The sequence below is a fragment of the Hypanus sabinus genome, chromosome 31 (assembly GCF_030144855.1).
Source record: "Hypanus sabinus isolate sHypSab1 chromosome 31, sHypSab1.hap1, whole genome shotgun sequence".
NCBI lineage: Eukaryota > Metazoa > Chordata > Chondrichthyes > Myliobatiformes > Dasyatidae > Hypanus > Hypanus sabinus.
In genome coordinates this window covers 8,133,645-8,158,665 of record NC_082736.1, presented here as the reverse complement: position 1 = coordinate 8,158,665, position 25,021 = coordinate 8,133,645, and the positions used below count along the sequence as shown (strand labels likewise).

Below are 25,021 nucleotides of genomic sequence, written 5' to 3'. Positions count from 1 at the left end.
TCAAATCTCATCAAATGTCAAAAGAAATTGAGAAGAAATATTTGAATCTGCGAAGGAGGAGACAAACCGTTTACAGGAATAAAAACAGCTCTCGAAATACGCAGATGAATAGATGCTGGAGGTCAAACTGTTTAGGTTGAATAAATATAAGAAAATCTGCAGATGCTGGAAATCCACAGCAACACAGGGAACTCTTCTGAGTTCCTCCAGCATTTTGTGTGTGATGTTGCTGATCAAATAGTCTTTATTTGGAATCTCAAATCTGTCAAATGTCAAAATAATTTGAGAAGAAACATTTCAGTCGTTAAAATAATTAGCAGCCTGGTTAAATAATTAAAATAGTACTCAAATTGTGAGATGAATAGATGCAGTATGGCTGCAAGTGTACGACGGAAAGTCAAGCATGTGATAAAACGTCAGATGACAGAGAGAGAGAAGAGAGAGACAGTCAGAGCGAGACAAATGCTTACATTGCAGGATTGTGATTTTCGTCCTGTATCTGCTAGTCTCTGGTTCAGTGTGAGAGTGTGAGGTTCATTCTGTACATGTCAATCTCTGGTACAAGGTGAGAGTGTGGGGTTCATTCTGAACCTGTCAGTCTCCTCATACAATGCAATTTATTACTCAAGACATCCACTGTATATTTATATCTAAAATTTCTATTTTTGTATGTAGTATTTTACATTTACTTACATTGCATTTCATCTGCCATTCATCTGCTCACATCAGAAATGTATTTAGATCGAAATGTGTTGATTCTGCTGCCTGAAATTTATTAGCTCATCTCTCTAATATTATGTCATTTGCAAACTTAACTAGTTTAATAGATTCTGTGCTTATCGAAATCATTAAAGTAAATTAAAAGCAGAAGCATCCGTAAAACTTACTCTAGTGTAACCCCACTTTTAACATTTTCCAGCAGTTAAAATGATCCTCTCACCATAACTCATTGTTTTCTCTTTTTGAGTTAATTCTCCACACATTCGCATACCATACACTGAATCTCTACATCTAGTAATTTGATTATTAATCTCTGTGGTGCACCTTGCCAAAAGCCTTCTGGAAGTCCGAGTACATTTTTTACCTCTAAACCTCTTTCGCTTTTGTTAATTTTTTACCTCTTTTTTCATAATAACTCTAAGATGCCTCTTCGTAGACCTGCAACATCTTACTAAAACGTGATTTACCATTTCTGAACACATGATGACTTTCTGCTAACTTAAAATCATAAAACCTTAAGACATAGCAGGTATTGGCCATTTGGTCGATCGTGTCATTATAATCATGGCTGATCCTGTTTTTCTCCTGAAACCCATTTCCCGACCTTCACATATCCTTTGATGCTATGTCCAATCATGAACCTGTCAACCTCTGCCTCGTATCCACAGCTACACGTGGCAACAAATTCCACTTATTCACCCCTACTTTGGCTAGAGAAATTTCTCCGCGTCTCTGTTTGAATGGACACCTCTCTCGCCTGAGTCTGTGTCTTCTTGTCCTAGGCTCTCCCGCCATGGGAAACATCCTTCCTACGTCTACTCTGCCTAGGCCTTTCAATATTCGTATATTCGTAATGTTTCACTGAGATTCCCCCCTCATTCTTCTAAGTTCCTGATATCATCACTGTGAACCTTCTGTTGACCCTCTCCAATGCCAGCGCCTCTTTTCTTAGATGACGAGGCCAAAGCTGTTCAGAATAATCAAGGTGAGGCTTCACCAGTGTCTCATAAAGTCTCAGAATCACATCCCTGTTCTTGTATTCGAGACTTCTACAAAATTGATGTAAACATTGCATCTGCATTCCTCATCTCCAACTCAACCTGCAAGTCTTTTTGCATCTCTGACTTCTGGATTTTCTCCCCGTTTAGAAAATAGCTCGGACATGTATTTCAACTACCAAAGTGCGTGACCGTGCATCTTCTAGCATTATATTTCATTTTCCACGTTGCTACCCATTCTTCTAATCTGTCTATTTCCTTCTGAATCCTAAGACTTCCCTGAACACTACCTGTCCCTTCACCAATCTTCGTATCATCTACAAACTTGGCAACAAATCCATCTATTTGATCATCTAAATAATTTATATACAGCATGAAAGTTATGGTCCCAAGACCGACCTCTGCGGATCATCATTAGTCACTGGCAGACAAACTGACAAGGACTATATACTCCCACGATCTGCATGCCTGTTCTCAGCAGATGTTTTTTACAACTTGTTCTTTATTAATATTTCCCTTATCTTATCCACAATACACAGTAAGCTACTGGTCCATAGTTCCAAGAGTCAGTGCAGTCACCCTTCTTAGATACCGGTAAAAAAGTTAACCCAATTGAAGTCCATCAGGATGTTACCAATCATCACAGAAATTCGAATAATTCTTGTTAGGTGTTTGTGTTTTCAATCATAGACTAATTTAAGTAGCCCTGCATATATGTTGTGTGACACTGAGATTTATTAACTTTCAGCCTTTTCACTTTCTAAGATCTTTGAGTCACTTTAAGCAACTTTCTTTTTCTCTACACTAACTGGCGTATTGCTAGCATCATTGCAGCTGACCACTTCAGCAAAATAAGAGCTAAGAATATCCGTTATGTCCTCCTCTACATAATGCACTACTCCACTGTTATTCCAATTATACTTAACTTCCTACTTTACCGTTTCTTTTACGACTAAAGTCTAGACAAAGTATTATGAACAAGAACGCTGCTAGTGGCGAATGATTTCCTGAGCAAAGGCAGTTTTTAGTACATGGAAGTTGGCAAGTATGAATTTGTAGGAATAACTGAGACATGGCTGCAAGAGGACCGGTGCTGGGAAATGAATATTCAAGGATATACATCCTATCGAAAGGAAAAACAGGTGAGCAGATGGGGTGGGGTGGCTCTATTGTCGAGTAATGAAATTCAATCCCTTGCGAACGGTGACGTAGAATCAAGAGACGTAGAGTCAGTATGGACAGAACTGAGAAATTGTAAGGGAAAAAAAAACTTAATGGGAGTTAGCTAAAGTACCCAAAGTAGCCTGGATATAGGGAGCAAGTTGAATCAAGAGTTAAAATTGACATGTCGCTAAGGTACTGCTACGGTTGTTACGGGGGATTTCAACATGCAAGTAGACTGGGAATATCAGGTTGGTATTGGCCCCCAAAAAAGGGAATTTGTGGAGAGCCTCCGAGATGGATTTTTAGAGCAGCTTGTACTGGAGCCTACCAGGCAGAAGGGAATTCTAGATTTAGTGTTGTGTAACGAATCGGATTTGATAAGGGAACTCAAGATAAAAAAAAGTCATTAGGAGGTAGTGACCGTAATATGATAAGCCTTAATCTACAATTTGAATGGAAGGAGGGAAAATCGGAAATGTCAGTACTATAGCTGATCAATGGGGACTATGGAGCCATGAGGGAGGAGATGGTCAAAGTTGACTGGAAGAGATGACATTGAAACAACAATGTATTTCTGGGAATAGTACAGAAGATGCAGGATCAGTTCATTCCAAAGAGGTTGTAAGAGGTGTATCCTCTTAGAGACCGTGGCTGACATGGGAAGTCAAGGTCCGTATGCAAATAAAAGAAAAGAAGTATAAAATTGCAAAGATGAGCGGGAAGCTAGAGGACTGGGAAACTTTTAAAGAGCTGCAGAAGAGAACTTAAAAGGCAGTACGGGTAGAACAGATGAGGTACGAAGGGAAGCGAGCCAATAATATAAAGGAGGATAGTAGAAGCTTCATTTATGTGACAATGGGGGCGCTGGGAGTGGACCCAAATGCAAGACACAGATGCTTGGACACGGAAAGGCAGTTCCCAACGCCAGGTAGCGACAAAGTTGCCAGACCTACCTAGTGAAGGCGTGGACACGGAGAGGCAGTTCCCAACGCTATGCAGTGGCAAAACGGTCGGACCTACCTAGCGAAGGCGTGGACACAGCCTTATCCAAACAGGGTAAGGCTCCAGGCAGAGGCAAGGCGAAAGGGAGGCTCCAGGCAGAGGCAGTGCGAAGGCGAGGGTCCAGGCAGAGGCATGGCGAAGGCGAGGGTCCAGGCAGAGGCTAGGCGAGTGAAGGCAATGCTCCAGGCAGAGGCAAGGCGAGAAAAGGTAAAGCTCCAGGCAGCGGCCAAGCAAGGCAAGGCAAGGGTACCTCAGCACAGGACAAGGGAATCCCAGCACCGGGCTGGGCAATGTACTCCTGTGTTGGGCGAGGCACATGGACATGACGAGAACACTGAGCCTTGGTCGAAGAAGAGCCAGGAACATTTAACAAGGTGCCGGGCCACTCCTTGGGAACAGGACGTAGTGCCGGGACTCATCACACAGAACACAGAGCCAGGACCCCTCCTTGGATACGGGACGTAGGGCCGGGACTCATAACACAGAAAGCAGAACACGACAAGACAGTTCCCAATGCTAGGTAGCGGCTAAACGAAGGAACTTCCTAGCGAAAGCGTCGACTCAGACAGACAGTTGCAACAGGGTGAGGCTCCAGACAGAGGCAATGAGTGGCAAGGGAAACTTCCAGGCAGAGGCAGGGCGAGGCAAGGGAAACCTCCAGGCAGAGGCAGGGCGAAACAGGGCAAGGACCCAGCCAGAGGCAGGGCGAGGCAAAGCAAGGTTCCAGGCAGAGGAGAGACTCCAGGCAGGAAGGTGAAAGGAAGGGATACAGACAGGGGGTTAGGACAGAAACAATACAACAGCAAGAGACTGAATCCTGACGCCATTTCTGATGCCAACCCAAACAAAAATCAGCTGCCTGAACAGAAACTGGGGAAACCCGGAATATCTGGAATAAAGAATCTGGACCGGAACGCGAACCAGAATGCTGATTTCACGGACCGGACGATGACATTCCGTCTAGCTGCCAGCTTGGTGCTTAGTGAAAGGTTATTGACCTGAAACGTGAACCTTATTTTTGTCTCCACAAACCGTGCCTAAGCTGGGGAGTATTTCCAGCAGTTTCAGCTTTAATTTAGAAATAGTCCTGTTTCTCTGACCCCGGAATCGGCGCTGTCCTCATCTGTCCCGGGACACAATGATTACGTCCCATGTAAAATATCATTCTTTGATGAGTGTGTACTCGTGGCCGAATGTTTTATCAATGCACTGGGAATCTATTGGTAGTTCAGCTTCAGATTCTGACAAATATGTGGTTCCAGCGTTTTCTGTTTCCGCTAACCCTTTGATGCAGATCGTTCATGCAGATTGTGAAACGTCGGGTGACAGAATCAATTACTATTCAACGTCTTTCAAAACCAGCATAGGCCATTTATTGAGACTTATCCGGCGTGTATCTGAGGCGCAATCGGTCAGCGTGTTCGGCTGTTAACCGGAAGGTTGGTGGCTCGAGCCCACCCAGGGACGCTTATGATCCAGAAGTTTTTGCAGCGCGTTTTATTTCAAGCTGGGAAAGTCTCCGCTGTCCGGAGACCAGCATTTTCTGCTACAGTCCCATCACATTCACTGGGAATTAACATTGTTTTGTCACTTAGCGGCATAAGGTTAAATGCTCCTCTTTCACACTGTTCTTAGAGATCAAATCATTACACAGTGCATTGAGAGAGAACGATATAAAACAATAACAGAATGCAAAATAAAATTTAACAGCAACAGAGAAAGCACAGTGCAGATAAATAATTAAGTACAACATCATAACGGGGCAGATTGCGAGGTCAAGTGTCCATTGTATCCTACTCGAGATCCATCTGGATCAAGACCCAACCAGCTCCCCTCCACCACCATTCACCTCCGTCTGGCGGAACGTCCCCACTCAATAATTTCCCCTTCGACCCCACCCATATCCTACAAGCAAAAAGGTGCAGCTACAGACATTGGCATGGGTGAGCACTACCTGTCTGTTTGTCGGCTACTTGGAACAGTCTATCTTGCAAGCCTACATTGGTATTTCTCCCTAACTTTTCCAGCGCCACGTAAACGACTGCATTACTGTTTTTTCCTGCAGAGCTCATCACTTCATTAACATTGCCTCCAACTTCCACCCTGCCCAAAAGTTTACCTGACCCATATGTGACTCCTCACTCCCCCTTCTCTATCTCTTTGTCACTATCTGCGAAGACAGTGTATCTACTGATGTCTATTATAACCACACAGACTCCCACATCTACCTGGACTATACCACTTCCCATTCCGTTACTTGTAAAAATGCCATTTTCATCTCTCAATTCCTCCGTCTCCACAGCATCTGCTCTCAGGATAACACGTTTCATTCAAGAACAAAGGAGATATCGTGTTTTTACAAACAGGGGTGCCCATTCCACCACCATCATAGCTGCCCTCAACAGAATCTCTTCCATTTTGCTCACGTCTGCCCCCATCCCATCCAACAGGATAGGGTTCATATTGTTCTCACCTACCTGCCCTCAGCCTTCGCCTCCAGCACAACATTTTCGGTAACTTCGGCGGAATCCCACCACTAAACAGTTCTTTCCTTCCCCCTCTACTTTCTGCTGGAATCGCTCCCTATGTGAATCCCGTGTCCGTTTAACACTCCCACCGGCCTCTCTCCTGGCACTTACCCTTGTAAGTGAAACAAATGCTAAACCTGCCCCTACACATCCACCCTCATTACCATTCAGCGCCCCAAGCAATCCCTCCAATAAGATGACACTTCTCCTGTGAGAATTTTACAGTCATTTACTGAATCCAGTGCTCCCGGTGTCGCCTCCTGAATATCGCTGAGACCTGACTCAGATTAGGAGACCATCTCACCGAGCATCTACACTCCGTCCATCAGTAAAAGCGACATCGCCCTGTAGCCTCCTACTTTAACTCCACTTCCTTTTCCAATTCCGACATGGCAGCCCATTGCTTCCTGTACTATCGCGATGAGGCCATACTCAGGCTGAAAGAGCAACACATTATATTCCTTCTGAGTGGCCTCCAAACTGATGCCATAAACATCAGTTTCTCGAACTTTCGGTAATTCCATCCCCGCCCCCTTCACGAAGTCCCTTTCTTTTTTCAAACTCTGACCTTAGCTGTTCCCGGCCCACCACCTCCCTTTGGTGTTCTTCCCCCTTTTCTTTCTTCCATGGCCTTCAGTCCTCTCCTATTAGATTCCCTGTCCTCTAGCCCAGTATCCCTTTCACCAATCAGCATTTGAAGTCTTTTATTCGCCATCGCAGCACCGCGCCCACCACTCCACGCCCCGCTGGTTTCACCTATCACCTTGTGTTTCTTCCCCCCTCCACTCACCGTCTAACTCTGATCCCTCATCGGTTTTTTCTCCAGTACGGATGAAGGGACTCGGCCCGAAACATCGACAGTTTATTTTTATACAGATGCTGCCTGGCCTGCTGAGTTCCTCCGATATTTTCTCTGCTGCTTGTATTTCGTCATCTGCTGTTTTCTCTTTGTGCCTCTATCCATGTCGCATCACACTTACGTATTCATGTACCTGTCTAAAAACATTGTACACCCTTCCGTCTCTGAAACTGGCAGCCCGTTCCAAGCACCCACCCTGCTCCGTCTAAAAACGTGACCCGCACATCTTCTTTAAACTCTCCCCCACTCCGACCTTAAATTCATTCCCTCTAGAATACTGTACCTGGGAAGCCAATTCTAACTATCTGCCCTATCTGTTTCTCTCACAGTTTCCTACCTCACAATTCGGTCAAGTTTCCTCCCAGGCTCTCACATTCTACTGAAAGCAAACAAACTCAAACAATTTAATCAGGCAACGTCCGGGCAAAGCTTTACAAGTCGTGTCGATGTTTCGATCCTTCCTGTGAATTGTCCATTCTTGCAGTATCTAGCATAGAGTCAGAACCGGATTTAAAGGGAAACTCCCGAGGGACGTTAATTTCATATTTGATCCACCACACAGTATATGATAATTAATGAATCAACATTACACATACAGCGGGAACTAGCGTAAGTCGATTAGGGCCACTTGGCCCTTGGAGTTCTGCGTAGATCGTGCCTATGAAAGATGTTTATTTGCCATGTAGTCAAAAACTGTCCAACCTGCGATGGCCGGGAATCGAACCCGGGTCAACTGCTTGGAAGGCAGCTATGCTCACCACTATACCACCATCGCTCAATAACGTTGCAAAAGATTTGAGTAATAAGGCGTCTCCCGTAGTTCCAAGCTGTTTTCTGTCGGATCATTGCTCACCCTGCTGCGGCTCCTATTCCGGTAAATTAATGTCGCCATCCCCAACAAACAGGAATTATACGACCCACGGCGTGCATACTCCAGGAATCACACTGAGTTAGGACCGAGTTGAAGAGATACTAATGGAGTCCTGCCTCACGCATCACCAAATGGATAAACAAACTCTGATAATAATTGTTCTTTCAAACCACACGCTGATGGGATCCCTTCTTTTGGACAGACCTTGAACGCAGTAAGTGACCGAATTGCTAAAGAATCTTAAGACCCCTCCTGTCACACAGTGAGAAGGGGGAAGAATAAAAAGCGCCAAATCCACACACAACAAACAGACGTCAGGGTGAGTCTGTGAGCTCTCCCATACACTGAAATTTGAGTGACAGTTTCCATATAGACTATAGACAATAGGTGCATGAGTAGGCCATTTGGCTCTTCGAGGTAGCACCGCCATTCAATGTGATCCGGGCTGATCATCCACAATAAGTACCCCGTTCCTACCTGCTCCCCATATCCCTTAACTCCGCTATCTTTAAGAGGTCTATCTAACTCTTTCTTGAAAGCATCCAGAGAATTGGCCTCCACTGCCTTCTAAGGCAGAGCATTCCATATATCCACAACTCTCTGAGTGATTTTTTTTTTCTGAGCTCCGCTCTGAATGGCCTGCCCCTTGCTCTTTAACTGTGGCCTTTGGTTCTGCACTCCCCCAACATCGGGAACATGTTTCCTGCATCCAGCGTGTCCAATTTCTTAATAATCTTATACGTTTCAATCAGATCCCTTCTAATGCTTCTAAATCCCAGTGCATACAAGGCCAGTCGCTGCAATCTTTCAACATTTGACAGTCTTGTCATCCCGGGAATTGACTACGCTGCACCCCCTCAATAGCAAGAATGCCCTTCCTCAAATTTGGAGACCAAAATTGAACACAATACTCCAGATCAGGGCACACCCGGGCCCAATACAACTATAGAAGGACCTCTTTGTTCCTATACTCAACTCCCATTGTTATGAAGGCCAACATGCCGTTAGTTTTTTTTCACTGCCTGCTGTACCTGCATGCTTTCTTTCAGTGACTGATGTACATGAACAACTAGATCTCGTTGTAATTCCTCTTTTTTCTAACTTGAAACCATTCTGATAGTAATCTGCCTTCCTGTTCTTGCCACCAAAGTGGATAAGCTCACACTTATCTACATTAAACTGCTTCTGCCATGCATCTGCCCACTCACCCAAAATGTCCAAGTCATCCTGCATTCTCCTAACATCCTCCTCATATTTCACACTGCCGCCCAGCTTTGTGTCATCTTCAAATTTGCTGATTTTATTTTTAATCCTTTCGTCTAAATCATTAATCTATATTGTAAATAGCTGCTGTCCCAGCACAGAATCTTACGGTATCCTGCAATATCTTTTTACATTCCTTGTTAGTTTCGTAGTCAGTATCCCCAACGCCTCGTGGAGGACCGGGTTCAATTCCCCGATGGGGAGACCGTTACCTACTTCAAATACTAACTAGAAGAAGAAGACTGATTTTGAGCCAAAAAAAATGGTGTTGAAGAGATCATTGAGACTGTGGAACAAGTCTACAGTGAGCCTAGAACGGGAGAATTTCCAAGGAATATGGGACGTTGGGTTCAAACTGTTTCCCCAGACATTCGCTCAGCAAGTCTGTATCTGAGCACCGATTGGAGTTACACTCAGTGACCGAATCCGTCACTCCGAAATCATTAAACCGGGATCATTGTTGTGCGTTATCAACACCCGCACATCTCCTTCATTGCGGCTGCGTGACTGTGTGGAGAAGACAGGCAAAGGGACACCTGAAAACCTCTGCAGAGAACAATCCAAGTAGGCATTTGGTTTAATTCCGGGTTTATAGCCATCCCGCCCCTCCTGCAGTTGAATTGGAGGAACGTCCGGCTGAGCTTCGCTCAGTGGTGACAGGCCACGCATGCGTAGCGATACTCTTCCTTCATACCTGATTGACAGTGTACAGCTGAAGACATGGGCAGTCGCATTCTCTCGTCCACAGGAAGCAGCGGCTTTAAAACAGTCCGGACTGGGGGACAGACGGCCACGAAGCGGTATATTGAGCTGCCGGAGCGGAGAGATCCGGGGTACGCTTCGGCCCGGCAATCGGAACTGTGTTTTGGAAGGCGACAGGTAACGGGAAGGGGGAGACAACCGGAGCGTGTCGGTCCGACAGTGACGGGTGCTGGCGGTTTGACCACCTGTAAAGTGACTCAAAGGAGCCGATTATGGGAACTTCAGATGGGGAGTTTTTAGATAATAGACATAAGGTGTAGAAGTAGACCATTCGGCACTTCGAGCCTGCACCTCCATTCAAAGATCATGGTTGATCATCGACTATCAATACCCGGTTCCTGCCTTGTCCCCAAATTCCTTGATTCCCCTATCCATAAGGTGCCCCTCTAGCTCCTTCTTGAAAGCATCCAGAGAATTGGCCTCCACTGCTTTTAGAGGCAGTGCATTCCAGACCCCAACAACTCTCTGGGAGAAGACATTTTTTCCTTAACTCTGTCCTACATGACCTACCCCTTATTCTGAAACCATGTCCTCTGGTACTGGACTCTCCCAGCATCTAGAACATATTTCCTACCTCTATCTTGTCCAATCCCTTAATAATCTTATATGTTGCAATCAGATCCCCTCTCACTCTCCTTAATTTCAACGTGTACAAGCCCAGCCTCTCTAACCTCTCTGTGTCAGACAGTCCGGACATTCACCTTGTCAATCTACGCTGCACTCCCTCTACAGCCAGGCTGTCCTTCCTTAATCCTGGAGAACAAAACAGTACACAATACTCCTGGTGTGGTCTCAAAGGGCCCTGTACAAATGCAAAAGGATTTCCTTGCTTTTGTACTCAATTATCTTTGTAATAAAGGCCAACATTCAATTAGCCTTCTTAACTGCCTGCTGCAATTGTTCATTCACCTTCAGTGACTGATGAACAAGGACTCCTAGATCTCTTTGTATTTCTCCCTTACCTAACTCTATACCGTTCAGATAATAAACTTCCTTCCTGTTCTTACTCCGAAAGTGGATAACCTCACACCTATTCACATTAAGCGTCATCTGCCAAGTATCTGCCCACTCACTCAGCCTATCCAAGTCACCCTGAAATCTCCAAACATCCTCATCAGATGTCACACTGCCACCCAGCTTAGTATCATCAGCAAACTGGCTGATGTTATTTTCAATGCCTTCATCTAAATGGTTGATGTAAATCGTAAACAGCTGTGGTCTCAATACCGAGCCATGTGGAACACCACTAGTCACTGCCTGCCATTCCGAGAAACACCCATTTACCATTACCCTTTGATTTCTATCTGCCAAACAGTTTATATCCATGTCAATATATTCCCCCCAATGACATGAGCTTTGATTTTACCCACCAATCTCCTAAGTGGGTCCTTATCAAACGCATTCTGAAAATCGAGGTACACGACATCCACTGGATCTCAGCTGTCTAACTTCTTGATTACAACCGCGAAAAACTCCAATAGATTAGTCAAGCATGATATGCCCTTGGTAAATCCATGCTGGCTCGGCCCAATCGTATGACTGCTATCTAGATATGCCACTATTTGATCTTTAATAATGGACTCTCGCATCTTCTCCACTACTGCTTTTAGGCTGACAGGACGATAGTTCTGTGTTTTCTACCTCCCTCCTTTCTTAAAAAATGGAATAACATTGGCCATTCTCCAATCCTCGGGAACTGATCCTGAATCTAAGGAACAATGGAAAATGATTACCAATGCATCCGCAATTTCCAGAGCCTCTTCCTTTAGTACCCTAGGATGCAGACCATCTGGATTAGGGATTTGTGAGCCAACAGTCCCATCAGTCTACTCATCACAGCTTCCTTCCTAATGTCAATCTGTTTCATTTCCTCTGTTACTCTATGTCTTTGGCCCATCCATACAACTGGGAGATTGCTTGTGTCTTCCCTAGTGAAGACAGATCTAAAGTACTTAATAATTTCTTCTGCCATTGCTCTGGTTCCCATAACAATTTCACCCCATTCATTCTTCAAAGGCCCAAAATTGTTCTTAATTATCTTCTTTCGCTTCACTTACCTAAAAAAGCTTTTGCTATCCTCCTTTATATTCCTTTATATTCCTAGTTTAGTGATACTATTGAAAGGATTTTGGCAACCGGTGAAAGGAATAGGGTTCTGAAGGAATGGGTTTGGATCAGGTGGGTCCTCCGTTGTCTGTCTGAAAAAAAATAATGTAAAACACACACACTGGTGAAATATCGGGACCGAGGTGCAAGACAGGATGTAGCATAAAGAGGACAGAGATAATAACTGGATGGTCCAGGCATTAGGGAAGAAATGAATATGGGGAAAGAGAGAAAGAAGGGAAGAAACAGATATGGAGGAAAAGAGAAACAATATTAAATAGGTGGATAAGAATGCCGGGGGAAAAGAAAGAATGGAAGCTCGCCCACAGACACAGGCAGAATTGTATACACACGGAAACACACATGCATGCAACACATGGCACAACATTTAAAACACAATTCGTAGTACTTTTTGGTAGCAAAGTGGTGCAGCGGAGGTGGGCTGCGCCCATAACCTAGCGGTCGATAGGTCTCTACTTTCTTCTCTCCCCCACCTGGGACGGTTTAAATGCAAGCTGGCAAATGCTTATCCCCGCGCTTCACTCCATTCCATATGAAACGTTAGGAACACCCTGGTGGGATTCAGCCACTGAAGAATATCAACTTTGAATAATGTACGTGTAATTCCTCTTTCTGAGACGCTGATCACATATGGTGAACGTTGAAAGATAGAAAACAGAAGCCAAAAGAGAATGGGAGTGAACCCTTCGACCCTGCTCCGCAATTCAGTCCAATCCGGCCAGATCATCTAATGTCAGGTCCCTGTTACGGTCCTCTCCTCAGACTGTTGACACAGTTTGGGTATGAAAATCTGACTGAGTTCTCCATTTATTATATGTTGGGCAGAGAGGGCACCACTGAGAAAAGGGGACGTGACTCTCTGGCTTCTAATAAAAAAAAACAATGGGCATCATTATATTATTGAAAATGCTAAGGGAGAGACAGATGAAGTAGCCATTTCACCAGAAACAAGATTGCACGTTAGCCCCAAAGAGAAACAGAAATTATGGAAATACTCACCCACTCTGCATTAAAGTAAATATCCCATATCAGAGATCATTTCTCAAATCCATGCAGACACAATTTAAATAACCATTAACTCTGTAAATTAATATGGCGTCCTCCAATCGGCAATCCCATCAGCCAAGTCGGGAGGATTTCAGTAAACAAACACAAAATCCAGGGGAAACTCAGCATGTCATGGAAATGAACGACGAGTCGTCCTTTCAGGTCGCGAGCCTCCATGACCGGAAAGGAAGTCGGAAGTCAACAAAATAAAAAGCAGGGTGCGTGGTGGTAGCAGAGTGGAATAAATAGAAGTCAGATGAATAGAAAATGTAGATGACAGGAAAGAAAGGAATTTGATGAAAAAAACGGAGCAGGAAGCTATTTGGAGAAGATGGCGGCGAAGGCAGATTTCCAGCAAGAATGCCTGCGATAGTTCTTGCGACTTTGGGTTGTAAAGTCGAAGGGAGAAGTGAGAGTAGTTCTTAGTGAATTCTCGTCGAAGAGAAGATTTAAGCTTTTTTCAGGGCAGGTAACCCTCGAAATATTTCTCAGTGGAGCAGTACGTTTAATTTGCACTTTGATGTGAACAAAAAGTGAAACGTTCGGACTCCTGGGTTCACGAAACGCCAGGCAGAGTCGCAGTGAGCGCCGTCAGGCAGCCACCAGCCAGCAGAGGGCAGTAAACTCCTGCGTCCTGTGTAGCAGCGCACAACACTTCTAAGATCACAGTAAATTCATTATCAAAGTACATACGTGTCACTGTTAGATTCGTTTCTTGAGAATATTCACAGTAAGTATAACGAAATAGAAAGAACACACAGAAGAAGGGCGATCACTGAACAAAACATTACAGACTGTGCAAATATCAAAACGTAAATTTAATAATAAAATAAAGTTAACCAATGGAAGAGCAACCTTGCATGGAAGACTGCCCCATGATCTGAGTGGACTAAATGTCAAGAAGGAAACTTGAAAAGCCTGGATTATATGTGGAGATCTCTTCCCAGAAACAGAGGGGCTCTCTGTGGCAATAGAGGGCCAGGTGGGTTAAAATAAAAATGTTATAAATACATAATAAAAGTCCTACAAGCGAAAGACGGCAAGTGAAGAAAATGACAAGCGGACCCAGAAACAATCCAAACGTTGTTACAGTATTGAGCAGCAGTTTAATTCAAGGTGGTTCCTCACATGGGGACAATGAACTGACAAAAATCATTCATCAAGATCTTGATTTAAAATACAAACTCTTAAACAACACAATACCACTCTAAGAATACAAGCTTCTTCCAGCTTAGAGACAGAGTCCTACAAATCCATTATTACCTATAGGCCATAATGACCGGCCGGATATAATATTACTGAATGAAAAGGCAAGAACAACTTACTTAACAGATACAGCCATTGCAAACACACATAGCACAATCAATAAGCGAAAAGCATCAGAAATATTCTGAAGTAAAATAGGACGCTATAGGAAAGACTATCGAGCATGAACAGGATATATATTTGGACAATGGTAATATCAATAGCAACTATTATCTCAAAGTCACTGCACAATAACATTAAACAGTTCGACCTGCAAAGCAATATTTCTGTAAATCTCCCAAAAGCCACTATACTGGCCACTACTAGAATGGTCCGAAGTCCGCAGCTGTTGAGGAATAAGTTTGCTTCAGGTTTTACTAGATTGAACTGAGAAAATATAGTAGTAGTAGTAGTAGTAGTAGTAGTAGTAGTAGTAATAATAATAATAATAATAATAATCATCATCATCATCATCATCATCATTATCATCATTATCATCATCATAACAACAACAATAAGTTTCAATACGTACATTTAATGTAAGAGAAAGATATACAATATGCATCCTGAAATTCTTCGCAAACAACCATGAAGCCAGGGGTGTGCCCTAAAGAATGAATGATAGTTAAACATTAGAATCCCCAACCCTCCACCCAGCTGCCCCTCTCACCTATAAGCAACAGCAGGCAATGTCTCACATCCACCAGCCCACCAGCTAAAAGCATCCGCACTCTCCTCCGAGCACTCAAACGTACATGAAAACATGAATAAAGATAAGGGCATGACTACCAAAAGCCTACTCGTGCACCCGGTATTTCGATATACCGCTCTTTCTGATCAGGGAGAAAGAGGTGTCCTGACTGCTTACCCATTGCGTGTCAGCAGCAACCTGTATAAAAGCGGAGCATATGTGCTCTTATAGGATTTGGAAGCAGCAATGAGAGACCGGTGATTCAACTGCATCCATGGGAAGGATCAGGGAGTAAAAACGGATATGAACCCGTAGTCGGCAGTATTCGAAACTGCGCGGGGAAACCCCAATGGATTTCTAGTCCATCGGCTTAACTACTCGGCCACGACCACAACGTTTTTCTCTGCTGGAAGCAAATCGTGGAGTCAGAAAATCAGGATTGAAGTTGCTTGGAATACTCAGCAGATCTGTTAGCTTTTGTGCAGGAAGTTTACGTTCAGATCGATGAACTCTCACATGGGAATCAATGCGGTCAATAGGATGGACGGAATCTCAGACAGAGCGGGGCGGGATCGGAAGATGCAGCATCCTTTCAGAACGCATATAGATGGAAAATGAAGTTGATGAGAGACCCAAGAGAGTGAAGGTGTGGAAGTCCTCCGTGATGTCTTTCTTGTTGAGCTCACCAGGGAATGAACAATTCCGCATTGGGTGTTGTGTAATGAACCAGAAATGACACAAATCATTTTGGTGACTATGTTGTTATATCACTTCCTCTGATTTCTCACTTGACTGCAGTCTGGACAGGTGTGGTGAACAAGTTAAGGGAGATAAATCATCAATGGATTAAACATACAGAAGTAATTAAAATACGTTGCTGTTCAGAAACGATTGGTGTTGAAATACTGCTACTGAGTGGCTACATAAAAGTTGAAGGTTTCCTTGAAGATTGCATGTAGTACGAACAAATTTGTAAATATCTGAGACGAAATTGTGTGAAGGAAATTAGGCTAATGCATTTTGATTTTTGCTTGGCGCGGTAAATAATACTTATCCCCTTGTTACTGCAAATATATCTGACAAGAAGAGAACTCTATGTTTCAATCATTTGCCATTGTTAATGTTTTCAGGGGCTTAGATTTGACTGGGCAAGTATTACCTGAACCGTTTGTAAAACCACCTAATCATATCAAATCTAAACCCCTGAAAAAAACTACTGCTCTACGACCTACATTTTACTTTACAGCATATTGAGATACAGTTAGTTACCATAATGGAACTGTTATTAAACAATTGGAGCTGCTATCCAAGACTTTTAAAGATCCAGTCGTTTAACTATTGTGCACTTGTCTGGCACAGTAACAACGCTTCTCCATTGCTTTGTACCAATAGCCCAGCATTAAATGTCAATGAAATATTCGCCTTCTGGACAATTCACTGCACCTATCTGCTGCTTGTGTGTCATTTGTATGTTACACATGAACCCCTCTGTATTTCACTTGTGTGCAAATAATCTGCGTATAAATAATTGTCTACCTTTTGATTTCTCCTATTATTGTACACACTATCACACTTTCCCACATTAAACTTCATTTTCCAAATATTCTCCCACTTACCCAATCTACTATATCCTGTTGTAGTGACCAAATGTCCCATCAACATTATACTGACCGTGTTCCCGTTATTGACAACTTTGCCTCCCTCACACACTGCCCTTTCTCCAGGTGTACAAAATGGATAGTAAATGATTGACAGACCAGAACTGATCCTTGCGATACTCCAGTAAGAACGTCCACCCAGCCTGTATAAGACATGTTTATTCTGTCTATGTCTTCTATTGTGACAACCATTCTTCAATCTTGTTAACTAATTTCCCTCAGTCCTCTGAGTTCTGTTGTTGTGCACCAGACTTTCATGTGACACCTTGTAAAATGCATTCTGACAATCTAAGCCAAACACATTTACAGGTGCCCTTATAAAATTCCGAGAGAGAGTAAAAAAAAACTCCCTCTTGTTGATCAATCGAGAATTGGCTTTCATCTAACAGAGTCTCAAACCAGGCCATAGGTGGTCGCGGTGCTGAAGAAACTCTTTTGCACACTGGCCTTCATCGGTCAGTGCAATGACTATAGTGATTGTGATGTCGTGTTGCATTCAAACAAGTTGCTGTTGAGGCCACATTGAAATATTATGTTTCGGTTTGGTCACCCTGCTGCAGGAAAGCAGCCATTAACCTCGAAATAACACATGGGAGGTTTACGAGGATGTTGCCGGGAATCGAATATCTGAGTTATGAAGAGAGGATGTGCTGTTGAAGACTTCTATTTTACTTGGAATGTGGGAAAATGAGGGACAATATTATACACATGTATAATATAATGATGGTCATAGATAGGATGAATGCACAAAGACTTTTTTTTTTAGCAAGGATGTGGAATCAGGAACGAAAGGGCACAAGAGGCGAAAGGGCAGAGATTGAACTTGACCATGACAGATTATTTTTTCGTCCAGACGGTGCACAGATTCGAAATAAGCAGCAGAGGTTTGTCATTTCGTTATCTCCATCTTGGGCGCTAGCCTACAAAGAACTGATTGTAGACTTCAGGAATGGTAGGAAGAAAAACATACCTCAGTGAGGGATCGAAAGTGTAGAGAGTGAGCAGTTTCAAATTCTAGGCTATCCAGGTCTCTGAGGACTAACTTGGTCCCAACATATCGATTTAGGTATAAAAACCGCAAGACAGCTACTTTATTTCATTGCCGGTTTGAAGATATATTGTTTGTCAACGAAAGGACTCAAAATCATAGATGTACCATGGAGAGCATTTTGGCTGGCAGCATCACGGTCCGGTACAGTCAAACTACTGCACAGGACCGAAAGAAGCAGCAAAAGGCGGTAAAGTTAGTCAGCTTCATCTTGGCTCCAAGCTTACAATGTACACAGTGCATCTTCAAGGAGTTCTATCTCAGAAAGACAATATCCATTATGTTGCAGCTCCTGCACCCAGGGCATTTCCCTTTCTCATTGTTCCCATCAGGTTGGAGGTACAGAACTCTGAAAGCAGAAACACGGTAATTCAGGAACAGCTTCTTCCCCTCTGCCATCCGACTCCCAAATGGACATTGAACCAGTGAACGCAAAGTCGCTTTTTTAAAATATAATGTCTGCTTTTTCACGACTGTTATCTGTTTCACTAAAGATATACAAATATATTTATTTATTCTTCTATATTGTGTATTGCATTGAACTGCTGCTGCTAAGTTAGTACATTTCACGACACATGCCAATGAAGATAAACCTGATTCTGATTCTGAAGCTGTGGCAACTTGCCATCGACAGATGTAAAGTTAACAGGGCATGACCAGTTCTTGCCATCCAATGAAAGATAAAATAAAACTTCAACCGAAGAGCGGGTAAGATAGGAGAGACATTTTCCTTGTCAGAGTCAGAGAGTCATAGAAAAGTACAGCACAGAAACCGACACTTCGGTCCATCTAAACTGTTCACTAATCAACCTGCACTGGAAACATGGCCTTCCCTACCTCTGCCGTACATATTACGATTTAAACTGTGCTGAAACGTCGAAATTGAGCTCGCATAATCCACTTGTACTGCAGCTCGATCCACATTATCATGATCCACTGAGTGAAGACGTTTCCCCTCATGTTGCTTTTAAACTTTTCACCTTTGACCCTTAACCCATTGCACCTGGTTGTACATCCATCCCACCTCGGTGGAAAAATGCCTGTTTGCATTTACCCGATCTGCATCCCCTCATAATTTTGTATAACTATATCAAATCTCATCTTAATCTCCTATACTAAAAGGAATAAAATCCTAACCAAAGCAATCCTTCCATAAAAGTCCTCTGTACTCTTTCAATCTTATGTACATCTTTCCAGTAGGTAGGTGACATAATTGCACACAATGCTCCAACTTAGGCTTCAACAACACCTTATACAACTTCAATGTAACAACCTTTATCCTGTGATCAGTGTTTTGATTTATGAAGGCTTATTGCTAATACTCTGGCGGTTTGCCGATTGTTGACACCGTCCAGTCAAAACAATTTATTTTGCCATTGTGCCTGCTACTTGACAAGTAATGATTTACCTGTGCTGTGAGTTGTGATTTGTGTTTGTTTGGTGTAAATATACAATTTATGAAAAATGAAAATGCCTCACAGTTTTCAGAGTGGTTAAGAATTTGGTTTCAGGGTAATGGCACATGCAGATTTAAAAATAAATAAATAGATGGATAGGCAAATAAATAAGTAAGTAAGTAAGTAAACAAATAAATAAATAAATAAACGGACGGATGAATGAATGAATGAATGAATGAATGAATGAATGAATGAATGAATGAATGAATAAATAAATAAATAAATAGATAGATAGATAGATAGATAGATAGATAGATAGATAGATAGATAGATAGATAGATAGATAAATAAATAAATAGATAGATAGATAGATAGATAGATAGATAGATAGATAGATAGATAGATAGATAGATAGATAGATAGATAGATAGATAGATAGATAGATAGATAGATAGATAGATAGATAGATAAATAAATAAATAAATACATGCATAAATAGAAGAAATGGCGCATTTGCAGTTCCTTTCCAGATCCATTTTCAGAAATGGCGATGCATTCTCTCATGTGAAGGAACACGACCTGCATTGTTTTTGTTTCAATTTTAATCATATTTAAAGCATCCAATCTGCCCAAGTGGTGAATATAACGTCTTGCACCTTCCAATGTAATGCATTCAAAGATTAAAATTTATGATGCTCTAAAAGAAGATCTGACCCGCAGTTCAAAAGGCCTGGCTGCTGATTGCTCTGACAGCGCAACAAAAGAGTGAAAAGCGGGAATCAAAGAGCACTCCGATTGTCAGAGCAACGTGCACTCTCCTGCATTTTCAAATCCGCCCATTCCTGTCCCCATCCACCAAGCAATAGGAGTTGCGCAACACACAGTCAGCCAGAAGTGGGAACCCCAACAGTTGATGCCCTATAACTGGAATTCCATGCAACTAATATCAAAAGAAACTAAGGTTTTGTCTCTGCACTTCACAGTGAAATTAATCTTCATTCCCGGACACTAGAGGCTGGATGCTGAAACTATTCCCAAGCTCTCGGGTAACACAGAAAACATAATATTAGGAGTGTAAAATGCCGTCGGTAGATGATTGAACCTTAACTGTCTGGAGGTGGATATTGCATCGGAAACCCTTGTTGCAAGTATATTACAGTGCCTATAATATGTATTCATCCCCTTTGGAAGATTTCATGTATTATTGTTTCACAGTTTGACACTGTCCAACAGATAAATACTTTTTCATGCCCAACTGAAAATAGATCTCTACTTGTTACCTACATTACTTACACATATAAAACACAAAATAATTGATTGCATAAGTATTCACGTCGTATAATATGACACAACAAATCGTCATTCGTTCGTATAAAAACGCTGGATGAACTCAGCAGGTCGGGCAGCATCCGTTGAAATGAGTTGTAAACGTTTCGGGTCGAGACCCTTCGTCAGGACCATTTTGTACGTCTTGATTTGATTTGACCACAGCATCTGCAGTGTGCTTTGTGTTTATTAAATCATCATTGGTATAGCCTGTAGGATTTAGTTAGGTGGGGTGTCTTAGCTATATATATAAACTTGTGTGAAGTAAAGAACATTCAAATGATTATAATTTATTTTCTGTGGAATGTTCTGCCTCAGAAGGCAGAGGAGGCAAATTCTCTGGATGTTTTTAAGAACGATTTAGATAAGGCTCTTAAAGATAACGGAGTCAAGAGATATGGGCAGAAAATTGGAAAGGGGTATTGATTCTGGATGATCAGCCATGATCACAGTGAATGTCGATGCTGTCTCGAAGTGTAGAATGGCGTACTCCTGCAACTATTGTCTAATAAAAGCACTCCTGTATCTGGAAGCTTCAACTGCTGGTGAGTCAGTATTCTGGCAAAAACTACAGCATGAAGCCAAAACAGAATTCTAGGCAACTCTGCAAATAGCTTATTGAAAAGCACTAGTCAGGAGATGGATACAAAAACATTTCCAAGTCACTGAGTATCTCTTGGAGTATAGTTAAGTCAATCATCTGGAAATGGAAAGAATATGGGGCATCTGTGAATCTGCCTAGAACATACTATCCTCAAAATCTGAGTTACCGTGCAAGAAGGGGACTACTGACAGAGACCAATGACAACTCTGGACGAGTTATGAGCTTCAGTGGTTGAGATCGGAGAGTGTGCACATATAAGATCTGCTGCCCGGTTGCTTCGCCAGTCGCACCGGCGGCAAACAGAAAGCCGCTGTTGAAAAAATTACTCACGCAGCCTCCACACAAATAGTGTGATTTGGTGGGATTCTGCTTCAATCTTCCACGTTTAGTGGGATTGGAGATTGTCTTGCCTAGATTTACGCAGCCGACAGAACCAGAGTGCATATGTATATATCTATCTCTTCAATGCAAGTGCATACCATACGGTTCCTTATGTTATATACCATCTGACACTTTTCTGCCCATTCTCCTAATCGGTCCATCCCCCGACAGATTCCCTGCTTCTTCAGCTCTATCTGCTCCTCTATCTTTCTTTCTATCATCACAGTTGCCTGCATTTGACTCATATCACTCTAAACCTTTTTGTATGTTGTGCCCATAGATATGTCTTTAAAATGTTGTAATTGCCCAATCTCTACGACTTCCTTGGCAGCCCATTCCACGCGTACTGTATGTTCACCCTCTGTTTGAACGAAATCTTACTCCCATCCCCTTTAAATATCTCCAACTTAATCTCAGCCTAACAACATTAGACTCCCCTATTCTACAGCTAAGGAAAAATACCCTGACTGTTCACCAACCTCCACCCTCAGGATTGTACAGCCACCTTGAAGTAAGAGAAGAAGTTTGTTGCATATTAGAGTGGATGTTGATCAGTGAGTAAAGCAGGTATCAACATGGCAAATGCTTTCCATTGCAGATCAGGGTGCGATGATGCATATGAGAAAGACAAGCCAGTGTAGGAATTACACATCAGGGCATTAGAACGTTTATGGACCATAGTGACTGAGGAGCACAAGTCAACAGTTCCTCTTTTACACTCTTTAGTTAATTCTGTATTTCTTATTTAGCCGGGAAATCTTGATCATTTAGCGCAGTGTGGTAAATGCATTTCAATGGTGAGGCAATGCACATTGCAATAGACAATAGACAGTAGGTGCAAGAGTAGGCCATTCGGCCTTTCCGGCAAGCACCTCCATCTACTGTGATCAATGCTGATCATACACAATCGGTACCCCGTTCCTGCTCTCTCCCTATATCCCTTGTCCCCGCTATTTATAAGAGCTCTATCTAACACTCTCTTGAAAGCATCCAGAGACTTGGCCTACACTACCTTCTGGGGCAGAGCATTCCACATATCCACCACTCTCTGGGTGAAAAAGTTCTTCCGCATCTCTGTTCTAAATGGCCTACCACTGGACTGGAGCCTGTAGTTCTGGACTCACCCATCAGCGGGAACATGCTTCCTGCCTCCAGCGTGTCCAATCCCTTAATAATCTTATATGTTTCAATCAGATACTCTCTCATTTTTTTTCTAAATTCCAGTGTATACAAGCCCAGTCGCTCCAATCCTTCAACATATACTGGGACTGTTTCCTTCCCTTCGCCCTGAAGCCTTGCCTGCAACTTTACATGCGTCCTCGCCCGTATCGCTGTTAGTTTCTACCACTGGAGCAAGACCGAAGCTTTGCTGTGTCCAGCTAAGGAACGGTTAATCGTTGTTTGGGACTGTTTCTGTGTCCGCGCCTTCGCTAGGTAGGTCCGACCGTTTGAAGCTACCTTGCGTTGGGAAAAGTCTCTCTGTGTTCTGTGTACTACGTCCTGCTCACTAGGAGGGGTCCTGACTCTTGTGTAGAGCACCATCGCCTGTTCCTATGGAGGGGCCTTGTCTCTTTGTTCGTTGTCCCTGTGTTCCTTTATTTATCAAGACCAAGGCCCTGTGTTCCTGTTCTCTCAAGACCAAAGCTCTGTCTTCCTGCTCTCTGAAGACCAAGGGCCTTTGTTCTTGGTATCTGAATACCAAGGCTCTGTGTCACTGTTCTCTCAAGACCAAGGCTCCATGTTCCTGTTCGCTCAAGATCAAGGCTCCGTGTCAGGTGTCTCATGATCGAGACAAGGTGTCGGGTTCTTGTCCTGTCCATGTGACTCTTTCTGTGCAGGAGTTTCATGTCCAGTCCAGCAGCCATGCCTTAAAGAACCCAAGCCCCGCCTAGTTCGGCAGCCAGGCCTAGAAGATACAAAGCCCCGTCCCTTCCTGAGTCAAGACTCGAAGAACTGAAACCATATTCAGTCCTGTAGCCACAACATGTCCTCGCCTAGTTCCGGAGTCCGAGCCCGAGTCAAGACCCAGGTTCTGGGTCCTTGTCCAGTATCTGGTTTGGAGTCCAAGGCCAGGCTCCTAGTTCTCAGTTCCTTGCCCTGGTCCAGCTTTCAAGTTAAGTCAAGTCAAGTCAATTTTTATTGTCATTTCAACCATAGCTGCTGGTACAGTGTATAGTAAAAATCAGACAACGTTATTGTTTGAATTTCCAGCATCTGCAGATTTCCTCGTGTTTGCTCTTTAAGTTCACTACTGCGAAGCATCTGCCAGTGATGCCTGCACTGAAGAAGTTTAAATCTTCTCTTCGACCGGAGTTCAGTGAAACCCTCTCTCGCTGCTCCCCATCTATTATTCCTTCGGCCCTTCAACTTTTCGATCATATCTTGACCCAAACCCGCTATTACAGCCATATATCCTTCCTTGGAATGTGTCTCCGCCGCCAACTGACTCCAGATGGCTTCAGGATCCGTTTTCCAGCTTCTCAATTTGGACTTTCTGAGGATCCCAGGTACTCACATTTAATTGACTCTGCCCCCTCCCCCTTGTTTCTCTCGTCGAGCTCTAAAGGCGACACCCTCCGCCATGAGAAACTGCCTGGCGTCCCTATCACAATCACTTCCACGCCTACGGGACACCTTTTCTCAGTTTTCAATGGACCTGTCCGTTATTTCATCCTCCGTCGGATCCATGCGTGCAATCGCCGTTTCTTTGATTTTATCACGTCCTGCAACGATCGCAAGATCTTCCATCTGCAGAACTCAGAGCATGGTCTTCGTATCGCGTCCCCGGCCACCGACCTCGGCTGCTCCAGCGAACCAGGGCATTTTGGAAATCCGGACACCAACACTATCAACGCGGGTTCCAACGACCATGGACAGCTTCAAAGCGATTGCGCAAGCACCGACTGCGACTCCAGCCTTGAAATCCAGGCCGGGTCTTCACATGCTGCGATTGTGACTCCCGTCTCCCCTTACACCCCCCTCCACCACTATGCAATCCCCTCTCCCTCAGATCCAATCCTCAGCTCCTGGGCAATCAGAGGCTCCATCCTCCTCGCACGCCAGCCCTTCCCTCTCCACTGACACTGCAATCTCCCTTCCCACTCTGATCACAAATCTCATCCGTACCGGGATTTTACCATTCCCTCCGACCTTCCACTCTCTGAGGCAGAGCGCTCTGTCATTAAGTGGCTCAACTTTGTTCCCCTTCGCCAACACCTCAGCGAGTTCCGCCTACGCCATGACGCTGAACTCTTCTGCCGGCTCCATCTCCGACCTTACTTCTTTGACAAAGGACTCTCCCACCCCCAACGATAACCCCTTCGCCCGTCT

The 25,021-nt window shown here is 43.5% G+C and overlaps 2 non-coding genes across 2 annotated transcripts; both read right to left on the bottom strand.

Annotated features, from left to right (window-relative positions):
* Positions 1-7,974: 7,974 nt before the first annotated feature.
* trnag-ucc (transfer RNA glycine (anticodon UCC)) lies at positions 7,975-8,046 on the bottom strand. Its single transcript has one exon. It is a non-coding gene; the product is annotated as a tRNA-Gly (tRNA).
* Positions 8,047-15,587: 7,541 nt separating this feature from the next.
* trnas-aga (transfer RNA serine (anticodon AGA)) lies at positions 15,588-15,669 on the bottom strand. Its single transcript has one exon. It is a non-coding gene; the product is annotated as a tRNA-Ser (tRNA).
* Between the last annotated feature and the right edge of the window lie 9,352 nt (positions 15,670-25,021).